The sequence below is a fragment of the Plecotus auritus genome (assembly GCF_963455305.1).
Source record: "Plecotus auritus genome assembly, chromosome: 5".
NCBI classification, from domain to species: domain Eukaryota; kingdom Metazoa; phylum Chordata; class Mammalia; order Chiroptera; family Vespertilionidae; genus Plecotus; species Plecotus auritus.
The window spans coordinates 113,015,704-113,033,023 of record NC_137776.1 but is presented as its reverse complement, the minus strand read 5'-3'; the positions used below and the strand labels follow the sequence as shown (position 1 = coordinate 113,033,023).

Genomic DNA, 17,320 nt, shown 5'->3' with positions numbered 1-17,320 from the left:
AATGTTCATGTCTACATCTTAATATACAACTAATAACACCATTGTCATTTCTTTCGTTCATCAGATTTAGGATAAAACTAATTATTAACTACACTTTCATATACCATAATGACTATAAAATAGCTTTGCCTGGTCATTGCAGAGTTAGGATTTGTTCAGAAAATGCATTTTGCACACATGTCTGGAAGTGGAGATTGGCTCATGAGATGTATGGGATAGAGAGACAGATTAATTTACATATGAAATTGAGATTCTATGAAATAAAACTTATTTACACTGCCCTGGCCAGTATGGCTCAGTTGGTTAGTTGTCATGCCTTGCACTAAAAAGTTGCCAGTTCCATTCCTGATCAGAGCACTTGCCAGGTTGCTGGCCAGATTCTAGGCCAGCATGTGTAGGAGACATTGATGTTTCTCTCTGCCTTCCTCTCTACCTAACCAAAAATAAAAATATATATTTAAAAATTATTTATTGTAAAATGTTCAAATATTGAATTAAACAATACTAAAAAGATAATTATTTATTTCCTTGTCCACATCCCTTTAATTTTCACAAGCTATTAAAAATAGAAGAAACTAAAAGATTAAGTAATGAATTCACAAATATTTATTTGTGTTCTACTTAAATCTCAATTTCTATGTTGGTAAAATATACAGTCATAGTTTTATGTTGTTAATGTTTATATTTCAATTGATGACAGAAAAATAAAGAGTTAATTTAGTGCTAAATGAAAATAATTTTTATGAGGTTAGTTGCTGTATCAGACAATATTCATTGGGATTACAACCATAGACATGGAATGATGTTTATAGCCATAAAGCATTTTTGAATTGATTGTCTTAAAGTGCATATTAAAAATACTAACTTTTCTCCTCAAACCTGTATTATCTTGAAGTCATTAGTGTCTGTCAGTTCTGATACAATGTAAATACTAGGATTAAAAAGTAAGAAAAGTAGACTCTTCTGCCACTATCTATTATGATGTTCTTGTAAACAAGGTTTCTTAATTTAACACCAACAACAACAAAAATGAGGTCACTGAACTTGATCAGTGTCTGTAAAAGCTTAGGATTGCCTGGAAATGTCTGAATCCCCAGAGAAAAACTTATTTCTACGTTTACTTTAACAAGAGCACATCTACTCTGATTTATATTCTGTAATGTTTGGAAAATATTTAACTTTGAAAACCAGTTTCATTGGTTTGAAAAGCAAAAAATAATGATATATATGTCCTTGCTGATCCAAACATAATGAAATGCTAGAAAACTGAAAAGATAATTTCAATGACAACCAGACCAACAAACATCTGAGTCAATTTGTTTTTCATTATAACTTAACTTAAAATCAGAAAAATAACATTCCTAATCAAATTAAAGTCATTTGATATAATTTAATGGTTATATACATAGGGTGTCCTAAAAATGTATACACATACATTTTTGATAGCTCAATTGATGTGTCTTTCTTTTCAGATTTAACCCACTGGAATTAATAATTATTCAGAGTGTGTATACATTTTTGGGACACTCTGTGTATGTATGTATATATCGGGATATCCAAATCAGGAAAGTTCACTGAGCAAGAAAATGAATTAGTGAATTGCATACACATTTTTTAGATCAGATTAAGCTCTATTCTGCCTTTGTTGTAAGGGCAAGAGCATGGATATTTTTATTCTGTCTTTAATGAAAAAAATAACATATAGCAAGTTCTAACCAACATTTAGAATCTTAGCGATGCAGCAATTGTATTTTACATTGGAGGGATTGTCCTCTTACACCCCCAGCTGCTGACTCCCTAAAACTTTGCAGGGTTTATCATCCAGCAGCAGGTGTTTTACTATAGCATCCAGCATACCAAACCACCACTTACTTATTCCAGTCAGGACACATAGTGTTATTGATGTATTAGATAAATTTAATGTGCTGATATTTCTGAGCCTAAATAAGAGGTCTAGATCTTTTGTGTTTGTATTATGACAGAGGGAAAGAGATTTTGCATAACCCTGGTTCAGAATCAGGAATGAGTACATTTGTTCATTAAACACAATGGAAAGTGTTTCTGAGCCTCTTTCCTAATCGAATATTAAACAATACAATTTTCATATCCATGGCCACAGATGACATACCTGAGGCCTTGTTAATCTTTTTGAACAACAATACCATGTCCTGCAGAGTACCTGTGATTTGGATTGCCTCTGGGTTGAGTAGCAGTCATTCTCCTGGACCCTTCTGCTTCCTACAGAAGCCAGACTGGGTAATTCAATGTCAACATGGTAAGGACAACCATCCTTACCCCATTTAGATGCTTAAACGCGGTACTTATGACCACCATTTCCATTTCCTGACACACTGGGATGCAACATAACTTTTTCTTTTTTTTGGCAGAGGGTGGGGGTGAGGTGGAACAGATTCAGAGAGTTCCACTTGGCCTTCCTTGCTCTGACAGCTCTCATCCCACACACCAAGGACCCAACGTGAGGATTATATATCTGGGGCCTGGAAAAATTAAAACTGAGTGGGCCATTGAACCAGTGAACTTTAACTGGATTCCATTTATTACTTGGCCCCTCTAGGTCCCTGCTCTAAGAAGGGGTGGGATTGATGTTTCAGACCCATTGCAAAGGTCTTAAAATGTCATGGTGTCTCCTTGTTGCCACGAAAAATTCAACTGGATGAACGGCTGCGGATTTCTTTGGGGCAGAGCTGGAAAAATCCCTATAAGATATCTTTGCTGCAGTGTTGTACTGCTATTGTTCCTGGGAGCTGGCCAACTTTTCATTTAGTGATTAGCAGATAACCATTATTGGCTCAAACTAAGGAACCAAAACGGAGATTGCCACTTATTATAGGGCAATAGCTCTAAACATCTTGCTCCTACCTTTGTGCTTTTTTCTACTTGTAGATGTTATTTGCTTCATGTGTTGGTTTGTTTTTTTGTCCCTGAGACAGAATGCCATGTTCTACTAACCATCTCAGAACTATCTACAGGTGCAGCTCCCTGGCAGCCCCTCCAACCTGGCCATTTGTTGTGATAAATGTGGCACCATAACTTCTGGAAGGTAAGTGCTGCCATTTGGCCTTTGGGGATCTGTCATCCCAATTGAAATTAATAAGCCAAATTCTGTGACTCTTACCATCAGCCCTACTCTAAAGAACCAACACCCCTTTCTTGAGTGCATTCTCAAACTGGTCAGGTTATGGGAACTTCTTGAACCATCCATGCAAATTTTCTACAAATATAAAACCTTTTCTAAAATAAAATACTAAGTATTTTAAAAGTTATATTTAAATGCATATATTTATATAATCTTTGAAAATATATTTACTGAGATGGAGAATTTTCTGAAGGGAAACATGTTGGGTTCTTTAATCTTAGTTAAGCATCTTTATTAATTTTGTACATAGAAAGACAGGACATTTCCAGTTCAGATAACTTGTATGAAATAACAAACACTATAAAAATCACCTCTTGATTTTTTTCTTTGTATCCTCTATTAGAAAACACAGTTTTATGAATTCACAGTTGAAAGCAAAGAGAAGAGAAAGAGAGAATCAATGTTTATGGTAGGGAATCAATAAACACTGCATGAAATACAGAATAATTCATGTGTTGTTAACAAAATAATCATTCAGCTGTGAAATGAAAGAAAATTTTGAGACAGGCTACAACATGGATGAATTTCAAAGACAATATGCTAAGTGAAATAACCTAGTGATAAAAGGACAAATACTGTATGATTCCACTTGTATGAGGTACTTACAGTAGTCAAATCCATAGAGACGGAAAGTAGAATGGTCGTTGTCAGGGAATGAATGGGGGGGAGATGGGAATGACTGTTTAGTGGTATGGAGTTTCAGTGTGGGAAGATGGAAAAATTTCTAAAGAGGGATAGAAGGGATGGTTGCACAGCAATGTGAATATACTTAAAGCCCTTGACTATACACTAAAAAATTGTTATACATTTTATATTTTGTATATTTTATCATACTGTAAAAATGATTTTTAAAAGATAAGTAATAAACTCTGGTAAATTTATTCAGCTTAAACTTTGCCCTATGTGCTTTTTTATTTTAAAAATTATGTAAAAAGTTTAGAATGCATCTTATGTACATACACTCAACCATTTTTAATATATATAGTCATACTTTATTTAATTGGAAAAACCTTCACTGAATACTTACTGTAGACGATTCATTACATATTTTGGGGGTATAATTAAACAATATATCTTGTTAATTTTGATAATCCTCAGTGCAATGGAGAAAAGATAGACAATCACCTGAGGTCACTAGTTTTCATGCTTGCCAAAAAATTATACTTGGGATGATAAAATATTCTGGGAAATCCAGGAAAACTTTAAAGGAAGGGTAGAGTAAGTAAGGAGAGTGTAGACTAGGATAGGAGGCAGAAATAACATTTGATACATCCAATTTGCCTGACCCAGGAGTCTGGACTTCCTATCTTGGGGGAATTGAAGATTGTTGAAATATGTGTGCAATAGAACCACATCATATTTTGATAAGTTATCACACAATAGTTTTGCAAATAATAAAATATTAAATATTAAAGGCAAAGAAAATGTTGGCATTTATTGCAATAATCCAGGTGAGTAATATAGTAACCTTAAATGCAGGGGATATTAAAAAGAGAAAGAGAGAAGAGAACATCTTGAGAAATATTTGGGCAGTGAACTGGAGAGGGTGTCATTATGGAAAGAAAACACAAGTGCCGAAAACAACCACTTGGGATGTCAAGCCACCTGTGCTAGTCAAAGAAAGCTGGTCAAGTGTACCCTGGTATTCAACCTGCTCTCCTACCTTATCTGTGTGTATGTGATATGAAGTCATTTTTGCAGCAATATGTTTGGCGGTTCTCATTATAATTATATAATTTGTTTAAAGGCAGCTAATCAAAATTTTAGATATTGAGTCTCCTTTTTTATTTTTACAAATGATATATTTACTTTTTTAATATTTGAATTCATTTAACTATTACAAATGGAAACCCCATTTATTAAGGTACACTAGACTATAGCATTTATAATAATTCACTGAACAGAGTTTACATATATAGTTTTTAATTTTAAAAATTAAGTTGATCATAGGTGGTGCTTTGAATTAACAAATAAAAAAATCAGCTGATGTCATAGAGATTGTCAACAGTAACTTACTTCTGATATAAAAAAGCATCGTGTAAAACATCATCAAGTAAGTTTTACTAACAATAATGGAACATACATTCACGCATACAGGCAAGTTGAGGAGTAAATTAAAAGTTTATATTCTCTTGGATATATGGGAAATGCAAGAGTTACAGCCAAATATCATCACAAACACATGTGCCTCATTTTGAATAGACTTTTTAATGTGTTCCTGAATGACTGACCCATGTCCATAGGCTGAGAAATATCAGCTTGCCTAGGACGTGTTTGTTAGGTGAATCAGCAGTTTGGACTGTGCCTACTGATGAACATACACATAATGGAACCTAATATGGAATCGTAATGTATCAAAATGTTTCCACGTAAGGTTTCAGGAAACATGAACTTGACCTTTGCTTTCCATTAATGTGTGTGTGGCCTGGGTGAATCACTTAATTTTTCCAAGAGTTTATTTTAGAAAGTTGAGAATCCTTTAAGAAATGTGGTGATGGAGACTAGGACAGACAATTCATAGTACTACTTGACATAACTGAATGAGTATATTATACAGAATATTGTATTGAATCAGCACACTGATGATTCAGCAAGGAAATAAGGCAAAGTCTCAGTCTCCATGGCCCCTGTATTCTAATGGGAAGCTCAACTGGACTTTGTTTTGAAGAATTTTTTTTATTTGCCCACACATTTTATTACCACAGTCCATTAAACACGAAAATTATCAAGATACTAAATATTCTTGGATTAGAACTCACAGGTTTCTAAGGCTGGTGAACAAGTCCCAAATTGGTTGTAGCTCCCGGTTAGCCCTTTGTGAAGCTATGTGATGTTTCCCTCCTGCATTCTCCTCAGTGATCAGTAATAATCTCCAGGAATCTATCTAGATTTTTGGCCTTTTTTCCCCCTCTATACCGCTCTCTTCTTTAGTCTACTTTTCTGAAAATCCAACTAGCTCAGCCTTTTCAAACTCCAAACTCTGTCTCCTGAACCCAGTGATTGTGACATGTTCAGCTCCTCCTCCTCCTTGTGCTGAGGTCTGAAAACTGCATCTAGGCAGAAGTTAGGGGACCTTGTTTTGGCCTTCCAGCTGCCCAGTGTTTGAAAATGCATATTTCTCCTTTTTGTTGTTGTTGTCATTGTTTAGAGAAGGAGGTCAGGCCTAACACCAGTTAGTCCATCTTGGTCAGACACGTTATCTACCTCTTTTTAAGTTTATCTATCTGATTATTTTTCTATAATTTATTTTTCTTTTTTAAAAAGTTTATTTTTTAAAATTGATTTTTAGAGAGAGAGGAAGGGAGAGAAAGAGAGAGAGAAACATCAGTTTGTTGTTCTACTTATTTATGCATTCATTGGTTGTGTCTTAAATGTGCCCTGACTGGGAACCAAACCTGCAATCTTAGTGTTTTGGGATGATGCTCTAACCCAGTGGTCGGCAAACTCATTAGTCAACAGAGCCAAATATCAACAGTACAACGATTGAAATTTCTTTTGAGAGCCGAAAACCGACTTCTGCACATGGGCCACGAAATTTCAATCGCACTGTATGTGCGCGGCCACACGTGGTATTTTGTGGAAGAGCCACACTCAAGGAGCCAAAGAGCTGTATGTGGCTCGTGAGCCGCGGTTTGCCGACCACTGCTCTAACCAACTGAGGTACCTGGCCAAGGTAAATTTCATTTTCAATTGATTAATGTATTCCTCTAATTTTTTCATTTTTATATTTTCATGAACATATTTATTATAGTTATTTAAAAGTTTTTATCTGTTAAATATAACTTCTGACTCATTTGTGGGTTTGCTTCTATTGTTTACTAGAGGTCCAGTGCATGAAATTCATGCCGGGTGGGGGGTCTCCTTAGCCCAGCCTGCACCCTCTCCAATCTGGGACCCCTCGGGGGATGTCCAACTGCCGGTTTAGGCCCAATTCTGGGGATCAGGCCTAAATCAACAGTTGGACATCCCTCTCACAATCCTGGACCACTGGCTCCTAATTGCTCACCTGCCTGCCTGCCTTCCTGGTCACCCCTAACTGCCCCCTGCTGCCATCCAGGTCACCCCCAAATGCCCCTACCAGCCTGGTCGCTCCTAACTATCCCCCTCCCGCTGGCCTGGTCACCCCTACTGCCCCCCACCGCCAGTCTGGTTGCCCCCATGCCAGCCTGATTGCCTCTTACTGCTCTCCCTGCTGGCCTGGTTGCCCCCAACTGCCCCCCTCTGCTGGCCTGGTCACCCCTAACTGCCCTCCCCTACCAGTCTGGTCACCTCCAACTGCCCCCCCCTGCTGGCCTGGTTGCCCCCAACTGCCCCCCCTGCCGGCCAGGTCGCCCATCATGTCCCCACTGCCAGCCTGGTTGCCCCATGCAGCCTGCTGTTTAGTCGTTTGGTTGTTCCTCACTAACCCTCCTGCTGGCCTGGTCACCCCATGCAGCCTGCTTGTTCAGTCATTTGGTCGTCCCTCACTAACCCCCCTGCTGGCCTGGTCATAGGCAGCCGTCTTGTGAGGGTGTGAGGGTTAATTTGCATATTATCTCTTTATTATATAGGATATTTCTTCTTACTTATGAATAACAGTTCCTTGCCTCATCATATGTCTAGGTATGTTAGGTTGTATGGTGGACTTAGCATATACAAGACTCTCCTCACTGCATTATCATCCACCAAGGAGGGCTTGTCCACTCATATAATAAGACAGTGAGGAACTGATATTCTCAAAGTAATCAGGTATTGAGTTTAGTTGCATTTTATTTACAGTTTTAGGAAGGCTAGTAAACTTCTACTTTATCCTTTTTTCCTGTAGGTGATTCTCCAGGGTTTAAATAAGAGTTCACGGGTTTATCTCTCTTCAGACCTACCCAACTGTGAGAAGTACAATTTTGCCTTTCAGATGTTCAGTTCAATTTTCCAGACTCCTGGCCACTCAATTTCAAAATATGACAAATTTATTGAGAGAAAAACCAGAAATCCTGTCAATGGCCTCTCATGTCAAGTCCAAATTTCAGATAATGCTTATAATTAGCAAATGGCCAAGGGGAAAAATACATAGAAATAATATAATAGATCAGTGGTCGGCAAACTGTGGCTTGCAAGCCACATGCAACTCGTGAGCCGCCGTTTGCCGCTCTGTTGACTAATGAGTTTGCCGACCACTGCTAAGGCATTACCCTTACCCAGATGTTTTGACTTCAGGTTAAAGACATTAGTACATTATTAAAATGTTTTTTAAGTGTCTTTCCCTAGCAGTGGTTGGCAAACTCATTAATCAACAGAGTGGCAAACAGCGGATCGCAAGCCGCAGTTTGCCGACCACTGTAATAGATCATTTTAGAAGGTTACCTCTCTGATATTTTAAAATAATTTTGTCGTTCTTGCTGCCATCATTCCCTATGGACTAAAATAGGATTTTTGTACATTTATTTCACTTTTTATAGTTATTGCAGTTAAAAAAATTGGCAGGAAATTTATGTCACTTGGAAACAGAAATCTGCATTGTACTTTTAATTAAAATTATATATTTATATCAAGAATCACTAATTTGTTCTTACTTTCAAGTATTTTTGGTCATTCCTTATGGACTCTTGTATCTATATTTTCCAGTTTCTCTTTTATTTATTTATTTTTCCTTTTTTTAAAAGCTGTATTTTTATTTATTTCAGAAACTAAGGAAGAGGGAGAGAGAGATGATGAAACATCAATGATGAGAGAGAATCATAGATCAGCTGCCTCCTGCACACCCCCTACTGGCGATTGAGCGGGAAATCCAGGTATATGCCCTGACCAGGAATCAAACTGTGCCGTCCTGGTACATAGGTCAACATCAACCACTGAGCCACACCAGCCTGGCTCTCTTTCACTTTTGAACATATACACACAGTTTTTTCATATTTAGTGTCTGGTAAATCTGCTCTCTTCAAGTGTTTGTGTATCTCTTTTTGAAATCCCGTTATGATTATCTATGATTCTTTTATGCCAAATTGTTGTTTTAACTGGGAACTGTTGTTTTCTGTAAAAATGTATCCATAGGAAATTTTTGAGGACTGTGTAGAAGCTGAGATTCTACACAGAAAACTGAAGATTTGCTATTACCATTCTTCTAGAAATACTACCAAACTGCTGGCATTTTAAATTGTACATTTTTTGCTTCAGATCTTTTAGACCAGGAAGCATGAAGTTGTACAAAAACCCTGCATGTAAGGTAGCTTATGGTTCGAAATTTCAGAAGTAATTTATTTCCCCATACTCAGTTCCCAGTTGGAGACATTTTCTTGTCATGTCTTTCTATAATTTTGTTGAATTTCTCATTCACTTTTTCTCAAAAATGTATTCCATTGAAAGTCTCAGCTTTGTGTGTAATAAACACCTTATTTGGGGAAAACATTAAAAATATTCTCCTCTCAGTTCTCCAAGCAACAAGGAAATCAGAAACTCAAGATCTCAAACATGAAAGTATACTAAGAGCTTGCTTACCCCAGGAGTTTTTGTAATTTTGTATTGGTGTCCTTTGGATCCTTGATGCCAGCTATAAAATGTATTATTGTACATACATATATATGATACATATTTTATCCTACATGTATTTATACATAAATTATATATATAATCTGTATCCAATATTTTGTTTGTAGTTATTTATTTTGGAGTTTTTCTCCAGTTATGTAATTGTTAGCCATACTATTTGAAAGAGGAGTCATTTTTATTTAGTTTTCATGATTTATCAGATAGGTACAAGTATTATCCTATATAATAATCCTATATAATAAAGAGGTAATATGCAAATTGACCATCACACCCTCACACAAGATGGCCACCCCCATGTGGTCACAAGATGGCTGCCCCCATGTAATCACAAGATAGCCACCCCCATGTGGTCACAAGATGGCCACGCCCATGTGGTCATAAGATGGCCACCCCCATGTGGTCACAAGATGGCTGCCCCCATGTGGTCACAAGTTGGTTGTGCCCATGTCATCACAAGATGGCTGCCACAAGATGACCGGCAGGGGAGGGCAGTTTTGGGTGATCAAGCCAGCAGGGGATGGCAGTTGGAGGCAAACAGGCCAGCAGGGGAGGGCAGTTGGGGGTGATCGGGCCGGCAGGGGAGCAGTTAGGCGTTGAGTAAGCTAGTGGGTGAGTGGTTAGGGGGTGATCAGGCTGGCAGGCAGAAGCAGTTAGGGGCAAGCAGGCCGGCAGGCAGGCAAGCAGTTGGGAGCCACCAGTCCCTGATTGTGAGAGGGATGTCCCACTGCTGGTTTAGACTATAAAAGTTTTAATCTAGCCCTGGCCGGGAGGCTTGGTTCATTGGAGAGTCATCCTGTACACCAAAAGGTTGCAAGTTCGTTTCCTGGTCAGGGCACATACCTAGGTTACTGGTTCAATACTGGTCGAGGCATACAGAAAGCAACTGAATGATGTTTCTCTCACATCAATGTTTCTCTCCTCATTACTCTCTCTCTCTCAAATCAATAAAAATATATCATTGGGTGAAGATTAAGAAAACATTAATTATTGAGATTAAGTAAATTGTAGACTATTTTGTAGCTATTATAGATTTGAGATATGCAGTATTAATACCTTAAACTCTCAACTCCCATTGCTTGGATGAATAAACTCCTTAAATAAGTATTTTAACTTCTATCATAAAGAAGAAAGTTTTTCCCTTATCATGTGATATGCAGGAGTAGTTTAACCCCTGCCTTTTAGTAGTAAATACATAAGGTTAAAGTTTTCTGTTAAAACATAGTTTTTTGTTTTAACTACTAAAAGGCAGCATTAAATTGAATTAAACTACTAGTTTAGGCTTTTGGCAAGTTATTGTAGTCCAAGTCAAAACAGAAAACCTGCTGGAAGCTAGATATTTGAAATTGGTTTTTCAAAAGTGTAAATACTAGTAGTGAAAGTCATTGCATTGCAATTTGGCAGTATATCAGAATAATACAAAAGTATTATTGGTCCTCCAGCTGATGAAAATTCAGACAAAAGAATAGATTTATACATATAGACATTTCTATTATAATGCTTTTTAATGATGTACTTGTTTCAAAGTATTCCATACTATTTTTATGCTACAAATTCAATTCAAATAATATTAAAAGAAAGCTCACTTAAATTAGATATTTTACAGAAAACATCACAGCCTGGAACTCTAGCTTTATCTCAGTTTTTAACACCTTTCAAAATTCATGTTTTCTTTATTAGTAATGTAATTCATTGTACATTTGCTATGCCTAGTAAAATTTAAAATTTAAAGTATACAGTTGACACATTGTAAAAATCAAATTTCAGCTGTTATTTTATTTGTTATATATAACTTCCTAAAGGGGAAAATTATGACTCTAATGAAGATATAATTATACATGTATCAAAAATATTATTCAACTCACTAAATAATGAAGGTTCCAGCAACATGCTGAAATTAGTCCAAGGAATATTTTAGAAGCTAGCTGTTTATAGCCTATCATAGAGGCCCACTGAATGAAAATTTGTGCACTTGTGGGGGAGGGGGTCCCTCAAACTGGCCTGTGCTCTCTCACAATCTGGGACCCCTTGGGGGATGTCCAACTGATGGCTTAGGCCCGCTCCCCGACTTAGTGGGGAGGAGGCCTAAGCCGTCAGTCAGACAGCCTTAGCACTGCTGCAGAGGCAGGAGAGGCTCCCACCACCACCACTGCACTGGTCAGCCATGAGCTGGCTTCCGAATGAGCAGCGCTCCCCCTGTGGAAGTGCACTGACCACCAGGGGGCAACTCCTGCATTGAGCGTCTACCCCCTGGTGGTCAGTGCACGTCATAGCAACTGGTCATTCCCGGTCGGTCTGCCATTAGGGTCAATTTGCATATTACCCTTTTATTATATAGGATTAGAGGCCTGGTGCATGAATTCATGCACCAGTGGTGTCCCTTGGCTTGGCCTGCGGGATTGGTCTGAAACCAGCTCTCTGACATTCCCTGAGGGGTCCCAGATTGCGAGAGGGCACAGACCAGGCTGAGGAATCCCACCGGTGCATGATCGGGGCCTGGGAGGGACGCGGGAGGTTAGCCAGCTGGGGAGTGACCACGGGAGGGCTCCAGGGTGTGTCCAGCCCATCTCACTTAGTCCCCATCGGCCAGACCCCAGCAGCAAGTTAACCTACTGGTCGGAGTGTCTACCCCCTGATGGTCAGTGCACGTCATAGCCAGTGGTTGAGCGACCTTAGCATATCATTAGCATATTCAGCTGGACACTTAGCATATTAGGCTTTCATTATATAGGATTACAAGATTTTGGGGTTAGTTACAAAGGGGTTAGTGTCCAACAAAAGTAATAATCTTTAAAGGTTATCTGTTCCACTGGATAGGAATAATTTGCTTCTTTATAAAAAAACAAAAAACACTTTTATCTTTCCACTGCTACTTTATATAAAAATGCCCCACAATAGTAAGCCCAGCATGGACGGAAAAACATTTCAGTAATATCTCTTGCCTATATTTTACATTTTTAAACTTTATAAATCACATTTTTACTGTCTATAGTGTTCACTAATATACAGTAAAATGTATACTTTGAAAACATTTTATAGCTTTATTTATGTATAATTTATGTATAACACATTGCACACATTTCAAGTGTACTATCAGATGAATTTTGATGAATGAGATAAAGAATATGTCTGTCATCCCCAAAGCTTCCTACTTCCCTTTTGTAATCTCTTTTCATTCATGCCTCCCAGGTGTAAGCCCTGAAATATCTCTATCTCTATCTCTATCTCTATCTCTATCTCTATCTCTATCTCTATCTCTATCTCTATCTCTATCTCTCTATCTTTATTTCTATCTCTATCTCTATCTCTTCTATCTATCTCTATCTATATCTTTATCTAATCTATCGATATCACCTATATCTATCTATATATGAAATTAATTCAGCATCTTTTGTTCAAAATATTACCCTACACTATGAAATGTCTTTGAATCTTTGTTCAAATATATGCATGTATTTATTTCTGGTGTCTCAATGCTGTTTCTTTAGTCTGTCTACCTTTACACTGTTACTACACTATCTTAATCACTGTACCTTTATAATAAGTCTCAAAACCAGGTGGTGTTAGTTTTCTAAATTTGATCTCCTTCAAAGTGATTTGACATCTTAGGGTCTTTGCATTTCTACATATGTGGATTTTAAACTTAGCTTGTCTATTTCTAAAAAAGAAAAAACAGCCAGAATTTTCATTGGCATTGCTATAGATTAGAAATACTGAGTCTTATGACCTGTGAACTCCGTTTCTTAAAAAAAAAAAAAAAATTATCATTAATTACTCTCAGTAATATTTTGTAGTTTTTAGTGTGCAGATGTTTTTTATCATTTTGAAATTTATTACTAATTACTATACATGTTGATATTATTGTAAATGTTATTGTTGTTTTAATTATTTTTTCTCTTAATCTTTACTTCCTGGTAGTTTTAAATGACAATTTAATTGGATAATATAATTGAATCTCAAAACCAAGTATATATGTTTATATTTTTCCAATTTTGGAAGATTGCTATCATATGGTCATTTATAATTGCACTCAATACCACTCACCTTGCTCTCAAGGTCAGTATATCCAAATGTAAATCATATTTCAATTTATCTAACAACATAAAAAACACTCTCAAATTGCACATACTTTTTACAAGCTATGATAATAAAATTATATAACAGTTCACAGGCAGATAAATGACTACATATGAAAATTATGCAATAATGGAACCACTTTTTAATTTTCTGTTGATATTCTCATTCTCTCCTCCTCTTAAAATTGTCTTATATTGATTATGTTTATTCAATTCCTCCTCTTTTTTCCTATATCCTACTTCTGATATTTTACTAATGTTATGCTCTTTTTATTTTAAGATACTTTCAAAATATTGTATATTTTACTTTGATTAAACATGCAAACACATATCCAAAAGAAGAAAAACAGGGACACCAACAATATTTGTACACTCGTGTTCATAGCACCATTATTCATTATAGCAATCCAGTGTCTCTTGGCAGATGAATGAATAAACATAACATGGTATATACATGAAATAGAATATTATTCAGCCACAAAAAGAAAGAAAAAATTAACATAATCTACAATGTAAATGACCCTTGAAGGCACTGTATTAACTGAAATAAACCAGTCATAAAAGAACAAATATTGTACTATTCCACTTACATGAGTTACTTAGAGAAGTCAAATTCATAGACAAAAAGTAGATGGTGATAGATAAGTAGGAACTGGGGAAGAGGAGAATGGGAAGTTCATGTTTAACAGTCAACAGAGTTTCAGGTGCAGAAGAAAAAAAGTTTTGAAAATGGATGGTGGTGATCGTTGCATAACAATGTGAATGTACTTAATGCCACAGAGCTGTATACTTGAAAATGGCTTAAAAAGTAATTTTTATGTTATGCATATTTTACCAAATTAAAAAATGCAAACCGAGCATAAAAATATAATAAACTTCCTTTCTTAAAAGTCTCCCATCTTGAATAATTCGCTTCTCAACCCATCCAGCCTTTCATGCCGATACCTGTGTGAACAGTCACAAGTCTCTCAGGCCACAAAAAAAGGAGAGAATGTGCCACTATGAGTCAGTTTACTACTGTTAACATCCCAGAATATTGTGCTGTGAATATTTTCTTGTTTGTTTGTTTTTTGGCTTTTGTTACTACTTATTATTATTATTAAATTTTCATTTTTACTCTACCTTTCATTTCCTTTTTGTTAAATTTTGATTTACATTTCATGTAATTTTTAAAGTGTTTATTTGTAGGTTAAACAATACATTAGACATACACTGTATATAAGAAATGTTAAAACAGGGAATCATTTGGGGGTCCAGAACAGATTAATTCAGTTAACTTGTTTTTAATGGGAAAAAAGTGCTTCGGTTTTCTAACAGCCTTCCAGAACGAGTTAAGTTTGAGAAATGAGGTTCCACTAGTATATTTTGTAGTTTGTTGGTGATATTCTACATATTTGCATATTTAGAATTCCAAAAGCTCCCATGTTAGATAAGTTAGCCTAACCTCACACCTCCATTCCCCAAAGAAAAGTAAACTACAAATAGTCCTCTTTTACAAGATTTGTTAGGAAAAGAATTATAAAACTCACCAATTTTGTTTATCATGGTCACTGTATTCTTATTTCTAGTAATGAAAGTATGAAAAAAGGACTGTAAGTAGTCTAAAAATGCATTGTCATATAGCCCATATAAGTAAAACATTAAAGAAAATGAAACAAGAAACAATAGAATGAAATTCAACTAATGCTGACCCGATTTTCTTATCTATTAGCATTTTTAATAGTAATTCAGTGCTTCAAAAAGAAATCATCTGACCTTCTGCTTACATTTATATTTACCTAGAGGCCTGGTGCACAAAATCGTGCATGGGTGGGATCCGGCCAGCCCGCCCCAATTGGGGTAGAGGGGACCGATTGGGGGCTGGGCCGGCTGGAGGGAGGGGCTGCAGGAGGTTGGCCGGTTGGCCCCACCCCCGACTAGGTCAGTTGGCTGGCCACAGTGCGTGTCATAGTGACCTGTCATTCTGGTCGTTCTGGTCTTCCTGGTTGCTTGGCTTTTATATATATATATATATATATATATATATATAGATAGATAGATAGATAGATAGATAAGATGCTATACAAACATGAATTAAGGACAGAATTTTACAAGATCAAGGAGCTTCTTCTGAGGCCATTTCTTTTTAAGTTCTTCCTAAAGTACCCAAAAGGCAGCTGGCTCTCCATAAATAATATTGTCTAGCTTTATAGGATTTGAAAAAATGTGCTGGGTATAAAATGTTAGTTACAGTATTAGCTAAATAAATTAAACATGGAATAAAGCTTTGCTTTTTATTTTAAAGTATGAACAAAAATTTACAAGAAGATCTTTTTTTTTTTCCAGTGAAACATTCCTATAAAATAAAACACTCTTTGGGGGGTAGGGGGTGGGGAATGGCAAAACACTGAAGGACCTTAAGCATCTTTTCCAAAGCTCTAACTTTCACAGCTTGTCTTCTGATGGATTTCTTTGTGGACAAGGTCCCAACACTCCCAGGAGTATAGGTGGCTCAGATTCCTGACTGCATAGCAAGGATTCTCTGTGCATCCTTTCCCTCCTAGCACCTGTATCTCTATATATAAAAGCCTAAGTGACCATTACGATCAGACAACTGGCTGGTAGCTATGACGTGCACTGACCACCAGGGGGCAGATGCTCAATGCAGGAGCTACACCCTGGTGGTCAGTGAGCTCCCACAAACAACCTTTCTCACCAGCCAACCTCCCGTGGTCCCTCCCCCCAGACGGCCCCCATCCAACCCGATGGGGACTGAGTGAGATGGCCCTGATTGGCCCCAATCGCCAGCCAGGCCGAGGGACCCCACCCATGCATGGATTTGTGCACCAAGCCTCTAGTATAGGTATAAAAGCTCTATAAACTGTAGTGAGTTATTCTAGCCCCAAATCACAATAGCAAAATATTTCATTTTAGGTGAGGCAGTTAATTTTGTTGAAGGTAGAGAAATGTACCACCCTCTTTTTTTTGTAACAAAACGTAAGAATTATTTTCTGTCCATCTGATTAAAATTAGAGATATTATTTGGCACTTGTATCTTCAACTCAAATTTAGGACCATGTGTAAGAAACTTAACTTTCTGAAGTGTTTGAGTTGACTTGAAATACCAATATGTCATCTTAAATAAAGAATATAAATTGAAGTATATGATATAGAAAATGTAATCCCACATTAACCATAACCTCAGAGTTGTATTGAACTTGAGCCTAGCAACTCAGAGGCTTCCTGACACCTATGATGTCTTGGTAAGCACATTTGGGAAGCATTGATTTTCCAATCAGCATATGTTCAGTGCAGTGTCAATTTCAGAATTCCAGTTTTCCCTATTCTATGTAGGTGAATTAATATCTCTAAAACTCAATATTACACGTAAAAGAGAAATAATAATTGTACTCAGTTATTCAGCTTTTGTAATGTGATATATATATATATATATATATATATATATATATATATATATATAATAAAGTATATAGTATATATATATACTAGGGAGTGGTCCCTCAGCCTGGCCTGCACCCTCTCCAATCCGGGACTCCTTAGGGGATGTCCGATGTCTGGCAGTTGGACA

General features: G+C 36.8%; 1 pseudogene across 1 annotated transcript in view; it reads left to right on the top strand.

Moving 5' to 3' along the window:
• Positions 1-17,320, top strand: part of LOC308248298 (large ribosomal subunit protein uL30-like) — a 151,479-nt pseudogene that overhangs the window by 90,188 nt on the left and 43,971 nt on the right. The gene's annotated exons all lie outside the window — the stretch shown is intronic.